At 41.5% G+C, this 17,177-nt stretch overlaps 1 protein-coding gene across 1 annotated transcript in view; it reads right to left on the reverse strand.

The window, feature by feature from the left end:
• LOC109903772 (epiplakin) overlaps positions 1–3,408 on the reverse strand; it is a 14,279-nt gene extending 10,871 nt beyond the window's left edge. The window contains exon 1 of the mRNA XM_020500705.2: positions 3,328–3,408. The gene's annotated coding sequence lies outside the window, so the exon portion shown is untranslated. The remainder of the gene's footprint in view (positions 1–3,327) is intronic.
• Positions 3,409–17,177: the final 13,769 nt, after the last annotated feature.

Here is a 17,177-nt window from a genome sequence, read left to right on the forward strand (position 1 = left end):
TAGCTGTGCAGCAACACTCCACATTCAACCTGACAGAGCTTGAGTGGATCTGCAGAGAAGAATGGGAGAAACTCTCCAAAAACAGGTGTGCCAAGCTTGTATCGCTGCAAAAGGTTGTCACGCCCTGGTCAAAGTATTTTGTGTTTATCTTTATGTTTTTGGTCAGGCCAGGGTGTGGCATGGGGTTTTTGTATTGGGGTGTGTTTTGTCTTGGGGTTTTGGTGTTAGTATTGGGATTGTAGCGTAGTGGGTTATCTAGCAAAGTCTATGGCTGTCTGGAGTGGTTCTCAATTAGAGGCAGGTGTTTATCGTTGTCTCTGATTGGGAACCATATTTAGGCAGCCATATTCTTTGAGTTTGTCGTGGGTGATTGTCCTTAGTGTCCTATGTGTACTCTTTGTTAGTTTGCACCAGATAGGCTGTTTCGGTTTCGTTTATTGTTTTTTGTAAATTCGTGTTTCTTTGTTGTATTAAACATGGATCGCAATCGACACGCTGCAGTTTGGTCCGACTCTCCTTCACCACTAGAAAGCCGTAACAAAGGTGCTTTGACAAAGTACTGAGTAAAGGGTCTGAATACTTATGTAAATATAATATAAAATATATGTTTTTAAAATACATTTGCAAACAGTTCTAAAAACTTGTTTTTGCTTTGTCATTATCGGGTCTTGTTTGTAAATTGATGAGGGAAAAAAGTAACAATACATTTTAGAATAAGGCGGTAAAGTTAACAATGTGGAAAAAGTAAAAGGGTCTGAACACTTTCTGAATGCTCTGTACTCTACTGTATTTTAGTCAATGCCACTCAGAACCTATGCCGACACCCTAGATGTGTGTCAGAGGCTTGTGTCATTACCACCAGATCAGCTAGGCCTCTATATCTGTTATCTGAAGTAACTATGAGAAACACCTGGTTGCAAAAACTGGTTGCAATAACATCATTACAAACAGATTTCGACCATTTGTAATGACATCATTTCAACTAGCTTTGCCTGCTGGAACTTGTCTGACAGAAACCACAACACACTCTTATGTGTGAAATATAACCAGTAGCTACCAAAGTGAGGTTACATTTTATTGAATGGGATCTTCATTTGCAGCAAATATTTACATTTGTTATCGCTCTTCATGCAAACAATTGAATTTGCCATACACTATTGGACGTTCAAAACCATTTTATTGCATTAGTTTATCATGCCATTAAGCAATACATCATAAAACTGTCATGTTTTATTTCAAGCCATACTCCTTGAAATAGGGATATTTAACACACGTTAATGTTTAGTTCAGAGTAATCTGCTTAGCATATTTGTAGTTTCTGTAATACACCATTTCTATTTGTGATACTCAAGGTGCGGGTTAATTCCTATGAAGTAATTTGGTAAAAGGCTATTTGCATGTACTGTAGGTTGGAAATCTAAAGCATTGTCATTTCCTTCACTGTCCTGTTTTAAAATCATCCTAGTAGCACACGGAGGAAGTATACAATTGTGAATGTCCTGGGTTTTGTTTTTTCCCGTGTACAGTACTAGTCTAGACTCGTAATAATGTCACAAAGGATGGTTCCCTGAGTAGGTGTAATTAAAATGTTTGCACAGAACGTTTCAGTAACACTTTACTTGCCATGTAATTCATGTTTATGTTTTAGGAATATCCTGTGTGATGCAATTTCCCCTGATGTTATGCACAATTTGTTTATTACTTGGCACATAACTGCACATTTAGATATCAGGAAGGTGAGGATGATGTTTTGAAAGCAATCATTGCTCTGCTGCAAAAGTGACTAGTCCTTGTAAACTAAATTAAGGCTTCCATTATGTAAAACCAACACTATACCGCCCCACCATTGTTCTTAATGTTTTGACAGTTAAACAATGGCTTAGGTTGTGTTCATTAGGCACAAAACAGAAGAAAGTGGATTGAAACAGGGGAGGACTTCCTGGACTTGTCCAATAAGAAATGCTCATTTTCATTTTCAAATTATTTTTTTATTCAGTGAGCTAATAAACACGATCCTGGTTTCACTCTATAAATCCAACAAAGAAAAATCTATTTCCATTTATCACCAAATTACACACTTTGTGGTTATAGTTTTAGGTAAGCTTCTCTTTTTGCAATAATACAACATTAAAAACTAAAATGTATGTTTTTTTGCCAATAAAGTGTGTAAAAAGGTTCACTCTTGCTATTAAACTTTATTGTTCTTGGTAACCAGAATGGGATTTGATCATTGACACATTGTACAGATTGTAGCCTACAATTCTTTTAAAGCTATCCGTTCACAGACCTCAATGTTGTAATAACCTCAGAGTCTCTGAACTAATAGAACATTTTATTGGTGACAATCCCCCTGGCTCCAATCCATCTACTGTGTTCCATACCAAGAAGTTCTGATCCAGACTTTGAATGCCTCCCCAGGCCCTGAGATAGCTGAGCACACTTTGAATAGTGTTACAGAGCGGTCAAAGGTGATGTGTGTCTGGGAATGTTTGCTCTTCCACTTTATTTCAAGGAAGTTGTCTATCAGTGCAGGATTTGCAGTGCTGTCTTTCTTTACACATCGCCTCCAGCAAATGAAAAACAATTACCTCTTAATAATTAAAAAGGAATTGAAACCATGTAGGCTCAGCCCTAATTTATGTGCTTTCTGTCAACTGGAGAAGCATGGCAAATTATCCAGGAACAAGGAAAGCACAAAGGACAACGCCCAAGGACTAGTCAGCCCTTCCCCCTCTGAGGGGCCAAAATGTAACTCTCTCTAGTGTCCAGAGGACTGACTATTGAATGTGTGATAGAATAATGCTCTAGTATCCATGTTTGGTATCTATCTGAAACTTGATCACTGAGGATAACTCTGATGCTCTCTATATGGATGTATGATCTCTGTGGTAACATATCTGTACAGGGTGAACTCTGAATTACTCTATGCAAAGGGTTTTAAGGTCCTCTCAGGAATTCTGTCTTATTTACATTGGTCGAATCCTCCTCACAAGCCTTTAAATACGATATAGACAATTCTCAGATAAATTCTGCTAGTCAACTCATTGCCTAATGCTTGCTTGCATATTTGTATTATATTTATGGATTGAGATCAATATTTGAGTAGGTTAATTGTGTAGTCTTATTGTGGAGGTATAAGGTATGTAAGGTATATGGGTAAGGTATATAATATAATATGCATACATATCAAATATTACGCAACTACAACCATAGTCAATTAGATGTGCATATTTAGACTTATTTTCCCTGAAACCACACTAACCCACTAATAGTACAGCATAGATGACAGCCTGCAAAAAACAGTATATTCATGAGAGTTGTACTTACTAAGCCTCCTGGAAATGCGAGGCACCACTGTGTGTCAGGCAGTAGAGTAGAGACAGACGTGAGGATCACTGTGTGCTGCTAACTCCTCAGGATCGGAGCCACACTCCTCTTATTCATATACAGGTCCAACATGACAAGCCACACCCATTACTCTGGAAAATATCCTACTGTTGCTGAGCCCAGATGTCAGGAATTCCACTTAATTTCCTTCCCATTGGACATTACCTAACAATCAGTTGCGATTTTTTGGATTGATTGAACCACAATGTCATCTAATTTATTGTGAAATGTATTCGCACCTTATATATAGTTAGTTGCTGTAATTTGCTTTTCAAGAGCGTTGCATGTGAACAAAGTTAACAAATGCATACATACGTTAGCTAAACCAACTCAGATGATTATTTTCAAACACGCAACGGTCCACCTTTAAGCCCTTTCTGTTATTAATCTGAAAAGCATATACATATTGACAGTGTGCATACTGTAAATAAACTGTAAGCAAAGGGTTATTAAGTTTGCTGATCCAGGTTGTGCCCGGAAATGCACCCTCCCCTAAGCGTAAAGCATTGTCTTTGTGTGGGAGCGAGCGGCAAACACCCAAATGTGCATAACTGAGTATACCAGATAAGGCGGTTTCGTGACAGGACTTTCACAGTCACAGTCAATTGCATCACTAAATAGAGACACTCCTTTTAGTAACTGACCTTTATCTGTCTGTCTGTTACATGTGTGCAAAAAAACTGATGGTGAAAGACTACTCATTGCTAAGACACATTAAATGTAATGATATTAAATTACTGAGTGATGATGGTCACAGGATGTCGGGCTTGATACTACAACTTAGCAATGTGCTTATGCAAAACAGCAATGGGTTTGCGCAAAACATTAAAGAAAATATTTAAACCAGGTAATTTGGAAGATGGTAATGTATATACAGTGCACCACTTTTCCGTTTCAGTATTTTCATTTCACTTCACCAATTTGGACTAATTTTGTTCATGTCCATTACATGAAATTCAAATTAAAAATCTATTTAAATTAAATGTTGGAAAAATAAGAAAAATGCCAAGTGGGTTTGGAATGATGGAATGAATGCTGGATGTTCTTTAGAAGTTGGGTGTGGACTAGGGAGTTTTGGGGGAGGAATTGACAGATCACAGGCGAACAAAAAGTAAAGGTTTCTTTGGAAGAGCTCCCCACTTCCTAGTCACAGATGAATTCTAATGAAAATCACAGAGCTGAGAGATCACACTTTAGCAAGGCAGTCTCTCTGATCTGACGGTAGGAACACTCTTGTTTTACATTGACACATCAGTTCCACTGGTGCACAGACTTTCACAAGAATACCACAGATCGTAAAATCTCTATGATTTGGCTCTGCATTCGAGTCCAAATTGTGTTATTCTCTGACATCCATAAACCTCAGCAGTTATTTGAAAGGGAAATTGCATAATATTATAGAAGGGAGATAAAAGTTGCCCCTGAAAAATAGAGGTTATTGCACAACTATTAAAGACTCCTTAGATCCAAGTACAGTGAAAGATTATGGCTAACTTCCAAACGCTACAGTACAACTCGAGCTGTAGTATCTGGTGGAAATCGCTCTGTCATTTCGCTCTGAAATCGCTCTGTCATTTCCTGGTTGCAAAAAATTCTACACTGTTCTTTCAATTCCAGTTTAAGTTAGAAAGTAAACACTAAATAGTTAAGGAAATCATTGTACATCGACGTGAAATATATTTTCAATAACACATTTTAGCAACCAGGAAATGACAGAGCCATTTTCACTAGATAACACAACCACAAAGTCAGAACATTTTGACAGCAGATGCCAACTTGAAAAATCAATAGGCAAATATCACAGCCAATCACAACACTAGCGGGTAAGTAATCATTCCGCCAGATATATTATGAACATTTTCTAAACTTACAATGCATAAATATATTTTTTTAAAGTTCTCATTACATACATTTACTAATTCCAAATAGGATAATCAACAATTACAGAAATACATGTTTTTTTTACACTTACACCCCTAAGGAGGTACATTTGTGTATTTTTGTGTTCTTCCTCCAACGTCTACATAGCTAGTAGTTAGCTCCTACGATTCAGTGTCAGTTCTTACATTCTACTACATTACATACATACAGACGTAGAATGATAAATCATGCCATTTTTATTCTCAAGCTTACCAAAAGCATTTAGCTACGAATGCCTGTCCCCTCCATTTTCAGCTGAATTCATCTAACTTTCTTTCATGGCAACTCATACTGTAAGCGAGCCATGTCCTATTTGTTTCATAGTCCATATATAATCATATTTTTCAGAAAAATATTACTATGTTTCCATTAGCTAGTGATACATAGGCCTACTTTAAAACACACACTTGCACTCAGTGTTGTCAAATGCATTGTTTTTAATCATATAACATTAACTAATTGGGATATTGTTTCATTGCATGGAAGAATAGCTCAGCAGCTATTGATCAGGTGGAGGGATAGGTTAAGATCTATCATGAGCAGATTACCCATTGATTTTTAATATCTCCTGTTTGTGTGCACACGAGTTACAGTTTGTTCGAGCTGGGGTAAATTATATTGATATTCCCACGGAGGTGGTAGATGGTCTGCAACAGTTTATTGAAGTTTTCACCACCTATCTCACACACAATGTTGTACCTTCACTATTTAATTAAGTTCTAATCAGTTCTTATAGTGGGACTGAGGGACGGCCAAAACTAGAAATTACTCGTGACACCCTTCAAGGTATGCTGGATACTGCATTTCCACTGACTAAACGGTTGAACCATTTACAGAAGGATGAAAGAACATGTGAAAGAACATGTCGGTCAGGGAATGCTATTCTGATATGTCAGATGAAGAGTTAGACCAGAAAGTCAGGGCCAATAAGGCAAGGATGCCCATTGCAGGCTTTAGAATGGTCAAAGGAAGTCTCCAAGCAATGGGCCATTGTGTACAATGGCGAAAAGTTAGGGAGTCTTTTGCAATGTGCAGGTATCATTACCACAATGATCCAACTTCGTTGCATTGCTCGGCGAAGATACTCTGTTCCTGCTCCCCTGTCTCTTGTCCACATTGATACAAATCATAAATTGATAAGGTACTACGATGTATAATGGCTCCATCAAATCTAAGAGGTTATTATCTTTTTTACTCTTACTTATTCGTAGATGTCACAGATCCCTGTGGAACTGTCATTACGTACCCCTGGTCCCTATTCCCTTTTGATTAGTAATTGTATAAGTGTGTCTTTGTTCACCATGTTCTTGTTGATTATTGTTACAATGTCCGTTGGTTCGCGTGAGTACCTGTGCTATGTTGTTTTGGCTTTCCTGCCACGTATATTGTTTCTGATGATTACAGGTCTCGTCCAGTGTGATAATCATTGTGCGATTGTGTATTTATTCAAGGTACTCCTCACTCTTTTGTTTGGGTTTCTACCCTGTGTTTTGTATATGTGTTTGTTTGGTCTTTGCCCCTGTGCCTTTACACGGCACCCTGTAATTTGGGAAATAAAACCCCCTATTACCATTTCTGTGCCTATTACCATTCCTGATCCTTCATACCGACGTGACAGTAGACACATTTTCAATGATGTATGAAATTGGAGTTGTTCTTCGTCAACTGGTAATACATAAATAATGAAGCAGGTTAATAGGTTAAACATTTCACTTTTATTTCCAATGCTTTTTTCAAGATACAAAATAGTAATCTTTGGTGGTATTGATGGGTTTTCAAGGAAGGTAGGTATATTATTTTGTATGCATATCGCATATTTCTCATTACCTAATGAACAACCACAATACCAGTCTGGTGTTAAGCGTAGGCTACTTCTTGTAAAGATGTTCTATCTGGATGTTCTAGCTGATAGTCAGGTTTTTCTATCCACAATCCAGACTACAATAAATGGCTTCCTAAAGAAAATCAAATCCAAACCTGGCCAAAAGAGCACTCTTCCTTGGCTAAATGGAGAAATCTGGAAATTGATGAAAGAACGAGATTATGCTCTAAAAATAGCCCTAAAATCTAAATTAGAGCATGACAGACGTAGGTTTACCATGTTGAGAAATAAGGTGATGAAAGAAATCAGACAGGCCAAGGCAAACTTTTTTATTAACATAATTGGTGAAGCAAAGGGAAATTCTAAATTGATATGGGAGAATCTAAAAAAGTTAACAGGGAAAGACCATAGTAACACTGCAAAAAGACTAGAAATCATGGTGAATAACAATCTAACACAGGATGCAGTCGAAATAGCAATAGCCTTCAATTCCTACTTTATTGACTCTGTCAGGGTACTGACACAGAACCCCTCCACTTGTTTCTTGGGCTCAGTGCTAGTGAATGACACTCAACCTGTCTTCATCATAAGGGAGGTTTCTGAGTCAAAGGTGAACAAGGTGATTAGCTCACTAAAGAACTCTAAAGCCAAAGATGTGTTTGGGATGGACTCTACCTTTCTTAACTACAAAGAGTCACTCATTGGCCCCATTACTAAGGTCACCAACACATCTATTGGTCTCGGTGTGTTTCCAAGGGTATGGAAGTCGGCCATAATTAACGGCCATCTTTAAATCAGGAGACCCTGCTAACGTGAGTAACTACAGGCCCATTAGTATATTACCTGTGGTGTCAAAGGTTGTTGAAAAGTGTGTAGCAGAACAACTGATTGCCCACCTCAACAACAGCCCCTTCACATTACACTCATGCAGTTTGGCTTCAGAGCGAAACACTCCACAGAAACGGCCAACTGCTTTCTTCTGGAAAATGTGAAGTCCAAGATGGACAAAGGGGGTGCTGTTGGGGCTGTGTTTCTGGACCTAAGGAAGGCTTTTGATACTGTTAACCATGAGATTCTCATCACAAAATTGTCCAAGTTCAACTTTTCCCCTGATGCCTTGAGATGGATGAAATCATACCTTGAAGGCAGAACTCAGTGTGTCAGAGTGAGCAATGAGCTGTCGCCCACTCGTAGCTATGATGTGGGCGTGCCCCAAGGGTCAATACTGGGGCCCCTCCTGTTCAGCCTGTACATTAATGATCTGCCTTCTGTCTGTACTGGGTCTGAAGTTCAAATGTATGCAGATGATACAGTGATATATGTGCATGCAAAGAGCAAACAACAAGCTGCACAAGAACTCACTACTGTAATGGTCCAGGTTACAAAGTGGCTCAGTGACTCGTGTTTGCATCTCAATGTGAAAAAAACTGTTTGCATGTTCTTCACAAAGAGGGCAACAGATGCTACTGAGCCAGATGTCTATGTGTCAGGGGAGAAGCTCCAGGTGGTATCCGATTTTAAGTACCTTGGCATCATACTTGATTCCAACCTCTCTTTTAAAAAGCATGTGAAAAAGGTAATTCAAATAACCAAATTCAACCTAGCTAATTTCCGATTTATACGAAATTGTTTGACTACAGAGGTAGCAAAACTGTACTTCAAATCTATGATACTCCCCCACTTAACATACTGCTTGACTAGTTGGGCCCAAGCTTGCTGTACAACATTAAAACCTATTCAGTCTGTCTACAAACAGGCTCTCAAAGTGCTTGATAGGAAGCCCAATAGCCATCATCATTGTCACATCCTTAGAAAGCATGAGCTCTTGAGTTGGGAAAATCTTGTGAAATACACCGACGCATGTCTTGTATTCAAGATCCTCAATGGCCTGGCTCCCCCTCCACTCAATATTTTTGTTAAACAGAAAACCCAGACATATGGCAGCAGATCCACAAGGTCTGCCATGAGAGGTGACTGTATAGTTCCCCTAAGGAAAAGCACCTTTAGTAAATCTGCATTCTCTGTGAGAGCTTCCCATGTCTGGAATACACTGCCATCAGACACACATAACTGCACCACATATCACACTTTCACAAAATGCTTGAAGACATGGCTAAAGGTCAATCAGATTTGTGAACATGGTCCCTAGCTGTGTGTTGCCACTCCATGTTGTCTGTTGTCTGTAGCTTGTGAGGTGTGGAAACACTTTGTTGCTTTTATGAATTTTGTCTTGCTGCTTTTTGTTTTATGCTGCTCTGTCTGTATGCTACGTCTTGCTTGTCCTATGTTGCTCTGTCTGTATGCTATGTCTTGCTTGTTCTATGTTGCTATTGTCTATATTGTAATTGTTTTTAATAACCTGCCCAGGGACTGCGGTTGAAAATTAGCCGGTTGGCTAAAACCGGCACTTTTACTGAAATGTTGATTAATGTGTACTGTCCCTGTAAAAATGAAAAAAAAACTCAAACTCAGACACTGCGGCCAATAACAAAGCAGCAACTGTTTTTGGAAGGAAGAAATTGATGGCTTTCAAGGTAAATATTGATATAGTAGAATGAAAAAAAAAAAAACTTGTATTATGCATATGCATCCTAACCACTAATAGTGGTCTCCACAAGTTTGTCCCTGACCTGTTTGAAGAGCTCCTTGGTCTTCATGCCTCTTGCTGGGTGGTGCCCCTTGCTTTGTGGTGTTACAGACTCTGGGGCCTTTCAGAACAGGTGTATATATACTGAGATCATGTGACAGATCATGTGACACTTAGATTGCATACAGGTGGACTTTATTTAACTAATTATGCGACTTCTGAAGGTAATTGGTTGCACCAGATCTTTTTTAGGGGCTTCATAGCAAACGGGGTGAATACATGTGCACGCACCACTTTTCCATTTCAGCTTTTTCATTTCACTTCACCAATTTGGACTATTTATAGACTATTTATAAGCACTATTGTAACATCTTGTGGGGAGTAACGTTCTGTATAAAAACCATTGCATTCTTCCTCATCAAAACTCCTAAGATTGCTTGCCAGGTCTCCACCATGCGCATTCCCCCCGAATATGCCGATTTGGCTCAATTACCAGCCCATCGACGGGGGAATTGTGCGATAGATCTCCTGGTAGACGCTGCATATCCCAGGACGCTGCATATCCCACATGTATCCCCTGTCGCAAGCGGAGACGGTGGCTATGGAGACATACAGTGGGGCAAAAAAATATTTAGTCAGAAAATCACATTGTAGGATTTTTTTATGAATTTATTTGCAAATTCTGGCGGAAAATAAGTATTTGGTCAATAACAAAAGTTTATCTCAATACTTTGTTATATACCCTTTGTTGTCAATGACAGAGATCAAACGTTTTCTGTAAGTCGTCACAAGGTTTTCACACACTGTTGCTGGTATTTTGGCCCATTCCTCCATGCAGATCTCCTCTAGAGCAGTGATGTTTTGGGGCTGTTGCTGGGCAACATGGACTTTCAACTCCCTCCAAAGATTTTCTATGGGGTTGAGATCTGGAGACTGGCTAGGCCACTCCAGAACCTTGAAATGCTTCTTACAAAGCCACTCCATCATTGCTCGGGCGGTGTGTTTGGGGTCATTGTCATGCTGAAAGACCCAGCCACGTTTCATCTTCAATACCCTTGCTGATGGAAGGAGGTTTTCACTCAAAATCTCACGATACATGGCCCCATTCATTCTTTCCTTTACACGGATCAGTCGTCCTGGTCCCTTTGCAGAAAAACAGCCCCAAAGCATGAAGTTTCCACCCCCATGCTTCACAGTAGGTATGGTGTTCTTTGGCTGCAACTCAGCATTCTTTGTCCTCCAAACACGACGAGTTGAGTTTTTACCAAAAAGTTATATTTTGGTTTCATCTGACCATATGACATTCTCCCAATCTTCTTCAGGATCATCCAAATGCTCTCTAGCAAACTTCAGACGGGCCTGGACATGTACTGGCTTAAGAAGGGGGACACGTCTGGCACTGCAGGATTTGAGTCCCTGGCGGCGTAGTGTGTTACTGATGGTAGGCTTTGTTACTTTGGTCCCAGCTCTCTGCAGGTCATTCACTACGTGTGGTTCTGGGATTTTTTCTCACTGTTCTTGTGATCATTTTGACCCCACGGGGTGAGATCTTGCGTGGAGCCCCAGATGGAGGGAGATTATCAGTGGTCTTGTATGTCTTCCATTTCCTAATAATTGCTCCTACAGTTGATTTCCTCAAACCAAGCTGCTTACCTATTGCAGATTCAGTCTTCCCAGCCTGGTGCAGGTATACAATTTTGTTTCTGGTGTCCTTTGACAGCTCTTTGGTCTTGGCCATAGTGGAGTTTGGAGTGTGACTGTTTGAGGTTGTGGACAGGTGTCTTTTATCCTCTAGTGACTCCCCATCCCGGAAGCGTAATCATCGACTGACACGAATTAGCATAACGCAACGGACATAAATATTCCTAGAAAATATTCCTATTCATGAAAATCACAAGTGAAATATATTGAGACACAGCCTTTTGTTAATCACCCTGTCATCTCAGATTTTCAAAATATACTTTACAGCCAAAGCTAGACAAGCATTTGTGTAAGTTTATCGATAGCCTAGCATAGCATTTTGTCCAGCTAGCAGCAGGTAACTTGGTCACTGAAATCAGAAAAGCAATCAAATTAAATCGTTTACCTTTGATGAGCTTCGGATGTTTTCACTCATGAGACTCCCAGTTAGATAGCCAATGTTCCTTTTATCCCAAAATAATATTTTTGTAGGCAAAATAGCTCTGTTTGTTCTTCACATTTGGCTGAGAAATTGCCTGGAAATTGCAGTCACAAAAACACCAAAAAAGATTCCAAATTAGCTCCATAATATCGACAGAAACATGGCAAACGTTGTTTATAATCAATCCTCAAGGTGTTTTTCAAATATCTATTCGATAATATATCCACCGGGACAATTGGTTTTTCAGTAGGACCGATTGGAATAATGGCTACCTCTGTATTTTACGCGAGAAACACTCTGGGAGCCATCAGGTGACCAGTTGCGCAATGTAGCCGCTTACGGGTATTCTTCAACATAAATGCGTAAAACTACGTCTGTCACGAATCCCGCTTCCTGAGTCTGTGTTTGCCTGTGTTTCTCTCCTGGAGTGTGTTTCCGGTGTCCTGTCTGGTTGCCGGGCGAATTAGCTTGTTGGGAGATCGATGTTCACCCGCACCTGTATCCCATCAGTAATCTGCACACCTGTCCTGATCATCACCTCTCCCCTTCAAAAGCTCTGACCTGACATCCATTCCCTGCCGGAACGTTAGCCATGAACAGTATGTTGTGCCATAGTATCAGCCTCAAGTTGGATAGAATTTGTTTTGTTGTTTTTTACGTATTGCTTGCCTTAAACTTCCTCCGTTTGTTCTGTCTTCAGTTACTTACCCGGATCATTTACCCCATTCCCGCCTGGTCGTCGGAGGATTCCGCTACCCCATTGGATCCACCTATTTACTCCCATCAACTCACCAACGCTGACCGCTACGCCACCTGGATATATCTACCCATTCACATTCACTTGTAAATAACCACCTTCTTCCTACTCTCCTTGTCCTGGTCTGCTTCTGGGTTCGATTTTGAAAGAACGTGACAACGTCACAATGCTGTAGACACCTTGGGGAATACGTTGAAAAAGTAATCTGGTTGATAGCCCATTCACTGCTCAATAGGGACGCATTGGAACGCAGAGCTTTCAAAAGATGAGTCACTTCCGAATTGGATTTTTCTCAGGCTTTCGCCTGCAACATCAGTTCTGTTATACTCACAGACAATATTTTTACAGTTTTGGAAACTTTTGTGTTTTCTATCCTAAGCTGTCAATTATATGCATATTCTAGCATCTTGTCCTGACAAAATATCCCGTTTACTACGGGAACGTTATTTTTCCAAAACTGAAAATACTGCCCCCCTAGTCACAAAAGGTTATACTGATAACAAGTTCAAACAGGTGCCATTAATACAGGTAACGAGTGGAAGACAGAGGAGCCTCTTAAAGAAGAAGTTACAGGTCTGTGAGAGCCAGAAATCTTGTTTGTAGGTGACCAAGTACTTATTTTCCACCATAATTTGCAAATAAATTCATAAAAAATCCTACAATGTGATTTTCTGCATTTTTTTCTCATTTTGTCGGTCATAGTTGAAGTATACCTATGAAGAAAATTACAGGCCTCATCTTTTTAAGTGGGAGAACTTGCACAATTGGTGGCTGACTAAATACTTTTTTGTTAGTTTTCATGTACCGAATAAAAATCTAAAGTTCAATGTGTTTTCATCACATTTTCAACTGACAGTTAGCTGAAACAGACCATAACATCCATCACCCCAATGACACAACAACCCAGGCATTGTGTGGGGGGCAGTCATGCATGTCAGAGAGATGGGTGGGGAGACAAGTCAAACTTGCCGTCTTTTTCCAGGTTAGTTACACCTTTCATTATACGATTCATTGGGTGCCTGAAGTATATATGTATTTACTTATCTCTGACAATGACATGTTCTATCATGTTTCTGACTCTGAGCCATTTAGACATCCCTTAAATAATGGTTTCTCTTATGTCTTCTCTCATTTTATAAGAAAATAATTGCGACATTTCAGCACCAGTCTTCTTAATCCAAGTACAAGCTAAACTGAGGACGGTTGAACATAATCACTTGTGGAATGTTTTAACAGCAGTTGCAAGTGATGAAGGTTGTGATTGATTGCCTGGCACAATGGAGAGAAAGTTCCATCCCACATGGGTGTGTGGGAGGGACTGGTGGAAACTAGTGTTCACTTCTGATGTGAAAGACCTCTCCGTGACAACACTTATGAGCCACTCTAAGTCTTTCATTTTGAAGGGAATCAGCACCAGACTGATGTCATTGCCTAGATTCATGGCACTTTCTGGGTGCAGACCTGGTGTGTTGGCCATGCGCCTGACATTTTTCTCATACGAATCGTGCCACACATTTACTGTAGGACTACTGTATTTCTCAGACCATTATGACTATAATGTCCATCATTTAGGTACATTCAATGTGCGAGTGGTAATTTTAATTTTACCTTTATTAAGTAAGTGTAGTTTAGGTACACAATAGCTATATTAGGATATATTAGTTTTTTAATTTTATTAAATTTTTTACCTTTATTTAACTAGGAAAGTCAGTTAAGGACCAGTGGGTTAACTGCCTGTTCAGGGGAAGAACGACAGATTTGTACCTTGCCAGCTCGGGGGTTTGAACTTGCAACCTTCCGGTTACGAGTCCAACGCTCTAACCAGCTCTACCCTGCCGCCCCGTATATTTGTCACGTTCTGACCTTTCTTTCCTTTGTTTTGTCTTTATTTAGTATGGTCAGGGCATGAGTTGGGGTGGGCAGTCTATGTTTGTTTTTCTATGTTTGGCTTCTGTTTTGGCCTAGTATGGTTCTCAATCAGAGGCAGGTGTTGTTAGTTGTCTCTGATTGAGAACCATACTTAGGTAGCCTGGGTTTCACTGTTCTTTTGTGGGTGTTTGTCTCCGTGTGTGTGTTTGTTGCCACACGGTACTGTTTCAGTTTTTGTAGATTTCACGTTATTGTTTATTGTTTTTGTTCGAGTGTTCATTTGTCTTTATTATAAACATTATGGACACTTACCACGCTGCATCTTGGTCCGATCCTTACTCCTCTTCAGACGAAGAGGAGATCTGCCGTTACAGAAACACCCACCAACCAAGGACCAAGCAGCATGGTAAACAGGCAGCAGCAGCAGCAGCAGGAGAGGCAGCGATACTTGGAAAATGGACTTGGGAGGAGATTTTGGACGGCAAAGGACCCTGGGAACAGCCAGGGGAATATCGCCGCCCCAAAGCAGAGCTGGAGGCAGCGAAAGCAGAGAGGTGGCATTATGAGGAGCTAGCACGGCAGAGCGGCTGGAAGCCCGAGTGGCAGCCCCAAACATTTCTTGGGTGGGGGCACACGGGGAGTGTGGCGAAGCCAGGTAGGAGACCTGCGCCAACTTCCCGTGCTTACCAGAGAGCGAGAGGGACCGGTCAGGCACCGTGTTATGCTGTGGAGCGCACAGTGTCCCCGGTGCAGGTGCAGAGCCCGTGCGGTACATTCCAGCTCCTCGTATCGGCCCGGGCTAGAGTGGGCATTGAGCCAGGTGCCATGAAGCCGGCTCTACTCATCTGGTCTCCAGTGCGTCTCCTTGGGCCGGTGTACATAGCACCAGCCTTATGCATGGTGTCCCCGGTTCACCAGGACAGCCCAGTGCGGGCTATTCCACCTCGCCGCACTGCCCTGGCTACCGGGAGCATTCAACCAGGTAAGGTTGGGCAGACTCGGTGCTCAAGAGCTCCAGTGCGCCTGCACAGTCCGGTCTACCCAGTGCCACTTCCACGCACCAGCCCTCCGGTGGCAGCCCCCCGCACCAGGCTGTCTCTCTGTTTTCTGCCTACAGGTGTTCCCGTCTGTCCTGAGCCGCCAGAGTCTCCCGTCTGTCCTGAGCCGCCAGAGTCTCCCGTCTGTCCTGAGCCGCCAGAGTCTCCCGTCTGTCCTGAGCCGCCAGAGTCTCCCGTCTGTCCTGAGCCGCCAGAGTCTCCCGTCTGTCCTGAGCCGCCAGAGTCTCCCGTCTGTCCTGAGCCGCCAGAGTCTCCCGTCTGTCCTGAGCCGCCAGAGTCTCCCGTCTGTCCTGAGCCGCCAGCCAGCCAGGAGCCGCCAGCCAGCCAGGAGCCGCCAGAGCCGTCAGCCAGGAGCCGCCAGAGCCGTCAGCCAGGAGCCGGTGCGGTACACCGCCAGAGCCGTCAGCTAGTCAGGAGCCGCCAGAGCCGTCAGTCAGCCAGGCGATGCCAGAATCGCCCTTCACTCCGGAGCTGCCGGAGTCGTCCGGCGCTGCCGGAATCTCCCGTCCATTTGGGTCCCAAGACTAGGGTCCCCAGTCAGAGGTCGGCGGCAAAGTGTCGACGTTTGTCCGCCACCGCGGACAAACGTCCACCCAGACCCTCCCCTATAGGTTCAGGTTTTGCGGATGGAGTCCGCACCTTTGGGGGGGGGGGGGGGGTACTGTCACGTTCTGACCTTTATTACCTTTGTTTTGTCTTTATTTAGTATGGTCAGGGCGTGAGTTGGGGTGGGCAGTCTGTTTGTTTTTCAATGTTTGGTTTCTGTTTCAGCCTAGTATGGTTCTCAATCAGAGGCAGGTGTCGTTAGTTGTCTCTGATTGAGAATCATACTTAGGTAGCCTGGGTTTCATATCAAATCTAATCACTGTTGTTTTGTGGGTGTTTGTTTCCGTGTGTGTTTGTCGTCACACGGTACTGTTTCGTTTTTTGTAGATTTCACGTTACCGTTTATTGTTTTTGTTCGAGTGTTCATTCGTCTTTATTAAAACTATTATGGACACTTACCACGCTGCATCTTGGTCCGATCCTTACTTCTCTTCAGACAAAGAGGAGATCTGCCGTTACAATATTGATATTCATTTGTTTCAAATGTATATTCAATACGCACCAGTCACTGACCTTCCACCACTTGAGGTTCTCTGTTGACATTGCTTTCGGACAGCAACATATGGATAGAATAGTTAAAGTGCTTATCAAACCATTCAGAGATGTTAGTCTGGATTATACCGTGTCTGCAGGCAGTGTCTGGTAATAGATTCCGCTAGTGTGGTTCGACTGAGTATGTTCTCGACTTTGAGTAAATACTGTTTGTTGCAAACATCATACAGCAACAAACCAATAGGACAATGACCAATAGGCATTTCACTATATAATCTTTTTCTCAATATGAGCTGCATTGCTAGACCTCAAGCAGTTGATGAGTGTCCTGAGAATTGTTTTGGGGGGGAAATGTTGAGTCTTATGATTTTAGGTAAGATGTACAACTACATGAATAGTTGACATTTCAATATCCAAAATAATAACTGTGATATGTATTTCCCGATGTGCAGAGATGATACCTATAGCTCCCTGTAAACAAGAAATTGTGAAAAATATAGTTTAGATTAAGATTCATTTCTAAATTAAAAAATGCAGAGTCAAAAATGCAATGGAAA

This window comes from Oncorhynchus kisutch, linkage group LG14, assembly GCF_002021735.2.
Source record: "Oncorhynchus kisutch isolate 150728-3 linkage group LG14, Okis_V2, whole genome shotgun sequence".
Lineage (NCBI taxonomy): Eukaryota > Metazoa > Chordata > Actinopteri > Salmoniformes > Salmonidae > Oncorhynchus > Oncorhynchus kisutch.